Here is a 7625-nt window from a genome sequence, read left to right as displayed (position 1 = left end):
TTCTGCCTCTCTTGGTGGTGGGTCCTGTGTCTTCGATATGTGTGTGTCATCCCTCTTCCTCCTCCACAGCTCACCAGCTTTGTGTGTCTTTACCTCACTAGTTGCCTGTGACAGTTTGAGGCTTTTTGTACACCCCAGAAAAGAGCATGTTCTTAGAGCTAACCCATTCCTGTGGGTGTGGGACCCTTTGATTGGATTGGATTCAGTTGGGAGGCCTTTGATTGAATTACTTCAGTGAGGCATGACCCAGGGTGGGTCTTGATCCTCTTACTGGAGTCCCTTACAAATGGAGGAATGAAAGCGACAGACACACAAAAAAAGGCAACAGAGGCAGAGAAACCTTGAGAGGCTGAGAGAGATCCCGGAGGCTGAAGGCTGGAATCAGTGGAGCACAGAGGCTTGGAAAGGAGCCCCTGAGAGGTTCAAAGAGAGGAGGCCCAGAGGAGAGGGGAGAAGGAGCCATATGACTGATCGTCCACAACTGAGCTTGGGGAGAAAGTAAGCCTGGAGTAGAGAGACCCAGACAGGAGAAGTGCCATTGTGTCTTGGCATGTGGAAGGAGTCCAGGATAGCCCACACTGACCTTCGGTGAGACAGCAGCTCTGATGATGCCTTGATTTGGACACATTCACAACCTCAGAACTGCAGGCCTTTTTTTCTTTTATTTTACTTTTATTAGAGAAGCTGTGAGCTTACAGAACAGTCGTACATAATGTGCAGAATTCCCATACATCACCCCTCCACCAACACCTTGCATTGTTTTGGGACTTTTGTTATAGATTATGGAAGAACACCATCAAAATATAACTAACTATGGTCCATAGCTTATATTTGGTATATTTTTTTCCATACACCCCCCCTATTATTAACACATTTTAGGAGTGTACATTTGTTAGAGTCCGTGAGTGAACGCTCTCCTATTTGAACTGTTAACAGCAGTCCATCATGCACAACAAGGTTCAAAGTGTTTCACAGACCCAGAACTGCAAGCTTTTAACCTAATAAATTCCCATTTTAAGAGCCAACCCATTTCTGGTATATTGCTCCCAGCATCTTTTAGCAAACTAAAACACGGCCCCAGTTCAGAAAGAAATTCTTGAATAGCCACCACACCACCCTCACCTGGAAACCACCCAGTCTGTCTCCACACGTGCCCTAGCCTCCAGGCCACCTCTCTTGCACAAGAGACCTTTGCAGCCAGCAATTTCCAACACCTCTCACTTCCAGCCATGGAGATGCTTTGGCAAGTTTGACGAGAACTTTTTCATTTTTATAAGATTTCTGATTACCCATTATTTCTGATCTTCTCTTTAATCAGCTTCCAGAACCCTGCTGGGAGCTACAGACCCAGGGGAAGGAATCTGGTTCTCAGCAGTGTTGACAGAGGGGTTCCTGTGGTTGTCTCTGGATGTGACCATTCTCTTTGTCATCATGACTCTGTAGTTACAGAGATGGATCTCACATTAGACCAGGGGTTCTTAACCTTTTTTGTTCCTCAGACCCCTTTGCCAGTCAAGTGAAAACCACAAACCCCTTACTAAGTCCACGGTCTACAGTGTATTATTTAATAAATTTATCACACCTGCACCAACATGTCCCCACAAGAGTAATGTTATTTTGAATTTCAATTCAAGCTCACAGACCCCTTGTTAAGAACGCCTGTATTAGACCACGGAACAGAAGCTAGCCCCATGAGCACGTCAGTGTGCCGCCATTAAGACGTTCACTGGCCTTGAGAGTCCATCTACGTCAAATGGGAACAAAGCTGCCTGCACATGCTCTAACCAGCCCGTGGCATTGCCAGCTGGGATGAGGAGGCGAGGCAACACCAGATTCTGGTTTCTCATCCTCCCTGACAGCTCAGGGCCCCAAACCCTTGTCAATAACACATTTCAGGCCCTGGTTGTCCTCCCACTCGATTCCCAATCCCACTCCACTTCCTCTGCGTGTGTTTGCTGGTTTAGCAAGAGCTGTCTTCCCTTGCAAAGCCCAGCTCCTGCCTTGTCTGTCCCTTGCCTCTCAGGCTGGTCTCCCAGTCCTTTGGCCTCTCCTTAGCACAGCCACGCTCTCTCTTTCACACTTCTTCCTGCCTGGGTGCCACCCCCCTCAGCCCCCCCAGGGACATCCCTGTATTACGCCCCCTCCAACCTCAAAGGCACCACTTTAGCCGATGAGTTCCATGTGACTGTGTCTGAAAGAGGGTGGTATTGCCTTTACAGAGCTCCTCTATTTTACAGAAGGTACAAATACTCGCTGTAAAGCTGCCATAGTACAGGATCTGCTCATCAGGAGTTTCTGAGGTAAAAGGTATGAGTGCGAGGCAGGAACTATGTTTTAATTAAACCTGTTAAAATATCCCTCTGGTGTCGTGATGGTAGTGGAGGTTCAGCTCAATGGTTAAAAGTGGACCCATTGTCATCTCAGCAAAAAGGAGAGCATCACATACAGCGGTAACTATAGTAACGGTGTGCAGAGCTAGTCTGGGATCCTGAACTGTGTTACACACGTCACTTATTTCCTTTTAGTGGTGCCTGGTCACCAGATGCAGTCAAGCAGACTAGGTGGGGCTCCCGCCTGCTCTCTGGCTCTGTCACTTTTCAGCAATGTGGGCTTGGACTCACTGGGAAGCCTCTTAGCCTCAGTTTCTTGCACTGTAAAGGGGAATAAAACTCCTCTGCAGGGCTGTTTTGACAATGAAGTGAGAGACAAAGTATGAAAAACAGATAATGCAGTGCCTGGCAGGAAGTCAGCACACACTAAATTGGTAGCTCTTCTTATAACTAATTGCCGTACTGCTGGCTTGATAAAATAAATATAGAATTGCAGCACTAGTCAGCAGTGAGAGAACTGGGCTGAGAGACAGAGGGCTTTTTGAGACTGATGATTTGATTGTTCCAACAAGACCTCTTAAAACATCCATTTATTTTAGTTGCAAGTAGAATTTTGTCCACATTGTTAATTGCTGTGAATAATTAGTGAACAATGACTCCAGTGATGTTTTTTAGCACTTGTGTGATTCGTTAAATATGTTTTGTAACCATTTCTGTAATATGACACACAAAACTTAAACTCCTAATATTATAAAACTAACTTGACAGAGTAATATAATTATACAAAACAAAAAAGCAGGAAAAAATAGTCCCTTTTTATTACCTAGGAAGAAATGGAGACCCCATCATAGTTGAATTTTTTTTTTAGTAAATTTTGTTTTGAATTATAACATTCACATAGAAATATGCAGAAATCACAAATGAACAGCTTGATGAATTTTCACAAAGTAAACACGAACCAGCTCCCAGATCAAGAAGCAGAGCTTTGCCGCCCCCTGCAGAAGTCCCATCTTCCTGGAAGATCTTTCTCTACCCTCTTCTCTTCTTCCTCCTTTTCCTTCTTCTCTTCCTTGTTCTTAAGATATAATTTACAAACCATAAAATGTATCCCTTGTAAGCCGGTATTTTTACTAATGTATTTAGCTACACAACCATCACCACCACCCAGTTTTCAAACACTTCCATCCACCCAAAAGTTCCCTGGAGCCTGTTGGAAGCCAGTCCCACACCCATCCCAAGCCCCAGGCAACCACTGCTCTGCATTCTGTCGCGGGAATTTTATCACTACTAAAATTCTCATTTAAGTGGAATCATACAATATGTAATTTGCCAAAGAGCTGCTGATGGGAAGTACCAGAAATGGGTTAGCTTTTATAAAGGGGATTTCTTTGGCATAAAAGCGTACAGCTCCAAGGCTGTGAAAAGTTCAAATCGAGGCACCATCAGAGATGTTTTCTCACCAAAGTCAGCTGCCGTGTTGCGAAGATGTCTGCCGCCTTTTGCCAAGGTCCCTGTTCCTCTAGCCCAGCTCCCGGAGCTCAGCTGTAGCTCTCAGACACAGGGCTTGTCTCTTCTTGATCTGCTGCGTGGCCCCAGCCTCTTGGGGACTTTGTACTTAAGTGATCCTCTAATCCTCTCTTATGTGGCAGGATCAAATATGGTGGCTTCCTTTATCTCTGTATCTGTTTGTGTTAACTCTGTTTTTATCAGACCCAGTCTGAAGGTGGGGACTCAACCTGAATCACGCCTCACTGACATAGTCTAATTGAAATGCCCTCAACTGAATATAACGCAATCAAATGGTGTCACACCCACAGGAATAGATTAGTTTAAAAACAATCTTTCTCTTTTGGGATTCATAAAGTAATCTCAAACTGCCAAAGTAATCTTTTGCATTCTGATTTTTAATTATAACATATGTAAATATATATGTCCAGATTAGTTTTCCAAGTATGGCACATGAAATGACTTTAGGCAGTGATCTTGGCTCCTAGCTGCTAAAACAAGTACTATACAATGGATTGGCTTAACAACAGGAATGTATTCGCTCGTGGTTTCTGAGGCTAGAAGGTCTGTAGGGGTCAGTATATTCTGACTGGCCAGCAATCTCTGGGGTTCCTTGGTTTTTCGGTCACATGACAATGCTCATGACAGCACCTTTACCTTTCTCCTGAGGGTTCTGCTGACTTCCAGCTTCTGGCTTCTCCCTGTGACTTCTCTTGCTGTGTTGATTGTCCTTTGCGCATAAGGACTTCAGCCATATTGGATTAAGGCCCCCCCTCACGGACTCTGGGTACACCTTAACCAATAACATCTTCAAAACTCCTCTTTACAGATGGGTTCACTCCCACAGGACCAGAGCATCTTTTTGTGGGGTACATAATTCAATCCCAACAGATGATATGTAAACAACTATTTGCTATCTTAGTTGTATAAATACATGTATTAGTTAGCCAAAGGGGTGCTGATGCAAAATACCAGAAATGGGTTGGTTTTTATAAAGGGTATTTATTTGGGGAAGGAGCTTACAGATACCAGGCCATAAGGCTTAAGTTACTTCCCTCACCACAGTCTATTTTCACATGTTGGAGCAAGATGGCTGCCAACATCTGTGAGGGTTCAGGCTTCCTGGGTTCCTCCTTTCCAGGATCTTGCTTCTTTCTGGGTTCAGGATTCCTCTCTTCCCAGGGCTTGCTTCTTCCCAGGTTCAGGGTTCCTCCCTTCGTGGGGCTTTATTCTCTTTCCTCTGTGAGCTTACTTCCTGGGGCTCCAGCCTAAGGTTTCAGCATCAAACTCTAACATTAAGAACCCTAACTCTGTCCTTTGCCATGCCTTTTATCTATGAGTCCCCACCCACTAAAGGGTGAGACTCAATGCCCTACTAGCATAAGAGGTTTACATGACTACTTAATCAAGTAAACCTATGGATCCAATATAATCTAATATGCCCAAAGGAAAAGATCAGTTTACAAACATAATCCAATATTTCTTTTTGGAATTCATCAATAATATCAAACTACTATAACACACACAAAAAGACACATAAAAATAACTAGGGGTTAGAGCCCATGTGGACGTGATGTGGGGTGCTTTGCCTCCAAGTGGCTCAAAAACCACTGTCTTCTGAGAGGCTGCGGTGGATCCTCGATAAAGAAGGTACCCGCGATTGGCAGCTTCAGCTAAGCACATCAAAGGACAACAGCAGCGGGGAGTCATGAGCCACAGGGGCAAGCAGAACTACGGTGAGAGAGAATCCTATTCTGCTTCCAGAAGTGGAAGTGCTCATGGATCTGGTAAATCTGCAAGGCATACCCCTGCAAGGTCTCATTCCAAGGAAGATTCCAGGCATTCCAGATCAAAGTCCAGGTCCAGATCTGGATCTAGGTCTAGATCCAGAAGAAGTTCTTGAAGGCATTACACAAGGTCATGGTCCCAGTCCTGCTCTTATAGACGATCCTGTAGCAAATCTTAGAGTCGAGATTATCGCAGACAGCATAGCCACAGTCATTCGCCCACGTCTATTCACAGGCATCATGTTGGAAATCGGGCAAATCCTCATCCCAACTGTTGTCTTGGAGTATTTGGGTTGAGCTTGTATGCCACAGAAAGAGATTTAAGAGAAGGGTTCTCTAAATATGGCCCCATTGCTGATGTGTCTATTGTATATGACCCGCAGTCTAAATATTCAAGAGGATTTGCCTTTGTATATTTTGAAAATGTAGATGATGCCAAGGAAGATAAAGAGTGTGCCCATGGAATGGAGCTTGATGGGTGTAGGATCAGAGTTGATTTCTCTATAACCAAAAGACTGCATACCCCAACACCAGGAATTTACATGGGGAGACCTGCCTATGGCAGCTCACGCTGTTGGGATTACTATGACAGAGGATATGATACAGGCTATGATGATCGGGACTACTATAGCAGATCAGACAGAGGAGGCAGCAGAGGAGGTGGAGCTGCTCAAGACAGGGATCAGATATACAGAAGGCGGTCACCTTCTCTGTACTATAGTCGTGGAGGATACAGATCATCTTCCAGATCTTGATCATACTCACCTTGCCATTACTAAAGCATGAAGTTGAAGACTTTCTGAAACTGGCCCTAGAGTTGGGATATTGTTTGTGGACAATATTTTTTATTGTCTCCTGTTTAAAAAGTGAACAGTGCCTAGTGAAGTCAGGTGACTTCATACCTTTTATGATGACTACTTTTGGTGGAGTTGAAATGCTGCTTTCGTTCTGCATTTGTGTAGTTTGGTGCTTTGTTCAAAGTTAAGTTTTTTCAGAAAAGTATGTTTGGCATGTATTTTTTTTGCAGTTTAAATTTTGACTGCTGAGAAGATTCTATTGTACAAACTTCATTTAAAATGTTTTTCTGCTGAATCTAGGGTATTCTGAAGATCGAAGCCTGTGTGTAAAGTGCTACCTAATGGCAAAAAGCAACAATGAACACTTTGATTTCTAAAAAATAACTAGGATAGTGTGATAGTTTGGAGCTGTGGGTAACCCAGAAAAACATTTTCTTAAATCTAATCCATTCCTGTGGGTGTGAACCCATTGTAAGTAGAACCTTTAGATGGGGTTCCTTCAGTTAAGGTGTAGCCCAGTCTAATCAGGATGGGTCTTGGGAAGAGGATTTGGCTCAAGTGATGGAGCTTCTGCCTACCATATGCGAGGACCTGGGTTTGATCCCTGGTGCCTCCTGGTGAAGAAGAAGAGAAAGCGTGCCTGGGTGGCAAGCCAGTGCCTGCACACCAGTGCTCACGCAAGCATCCATATGGCGAGCCAGTGCCCACGCAAGCACCCGCACTAATGCCCTTGTGGCAAGTCAGTGCCCACTCAAGTGAGTCACGCAGCAAGATGATGATGCATCAAAAGAGAGACAAGGGGAGAGTCAAGGTGAAGCACAGCAGAAACCAGGAACTGAGGTGACACAATTGACAGGAAACCTCTCTCCCCATCAGAGGTCCCCAGGATCAAATCCTGGTGAATCCTAGAGGAAAAAAAATGAGAAGAGAAGACAACACAGGCAGCAAAAACAGCAGGGTGGGAGGAAGGGAAGGGGGAAAAAAATAAACAAATCTTAAAAAGAAAAGGGTGGGTCTTAATCCTATTACTGGAGCCCTGTATAAGTAGAATGAAAGAGAGAGAAGGTCACAGGAAGCAAGATACTGAACATCAGTGGAACCCTGAAGAGAAATGAGAGATCAGGAAATGCCGCCATATGTGTTGCCATGTGCCAGAGGATCCAAGGATGAATGATTGCTGGCAGTCAAGCCCAGACCACAAGTTT

General features: G+C 44.5%; 1 pseudogene; it reads left to right on the top strand.

The window, feature by feature from the left end:
* The first annotated feature begins 5544 nt into the window (after positions 1-5544).
* On the top strand, positions 5545-6402 carry LOC101429548 (transformer-2 protein homolog beta pseudogene; annotated as a pseudogene).
* The last annotated feature ends 1223 nt before the right edge of the window (positions 6403-7625 follow it).

This window comes from Dasypus novemcinctus, chromosome 26 (genome assembly GCF_030445035.2).
Source record: "Dasypus novemcinctus isolate mDasNov1 chromosome 26, mDasNov1.1.hap2, whole genome shotgun sequence".
Taxonomy (NCBI): Eukaryota; Metazoa; Chordata; class Mammalia; order Cingulata; family Dasypodidae; genus Dasypus; species Dasypus novemcinctus.
The sequence above is the reverse complement of the archived record's forward strand: the minus strand, read 5'-3'. Positions and strand labels throughout refer to the sequence as shown.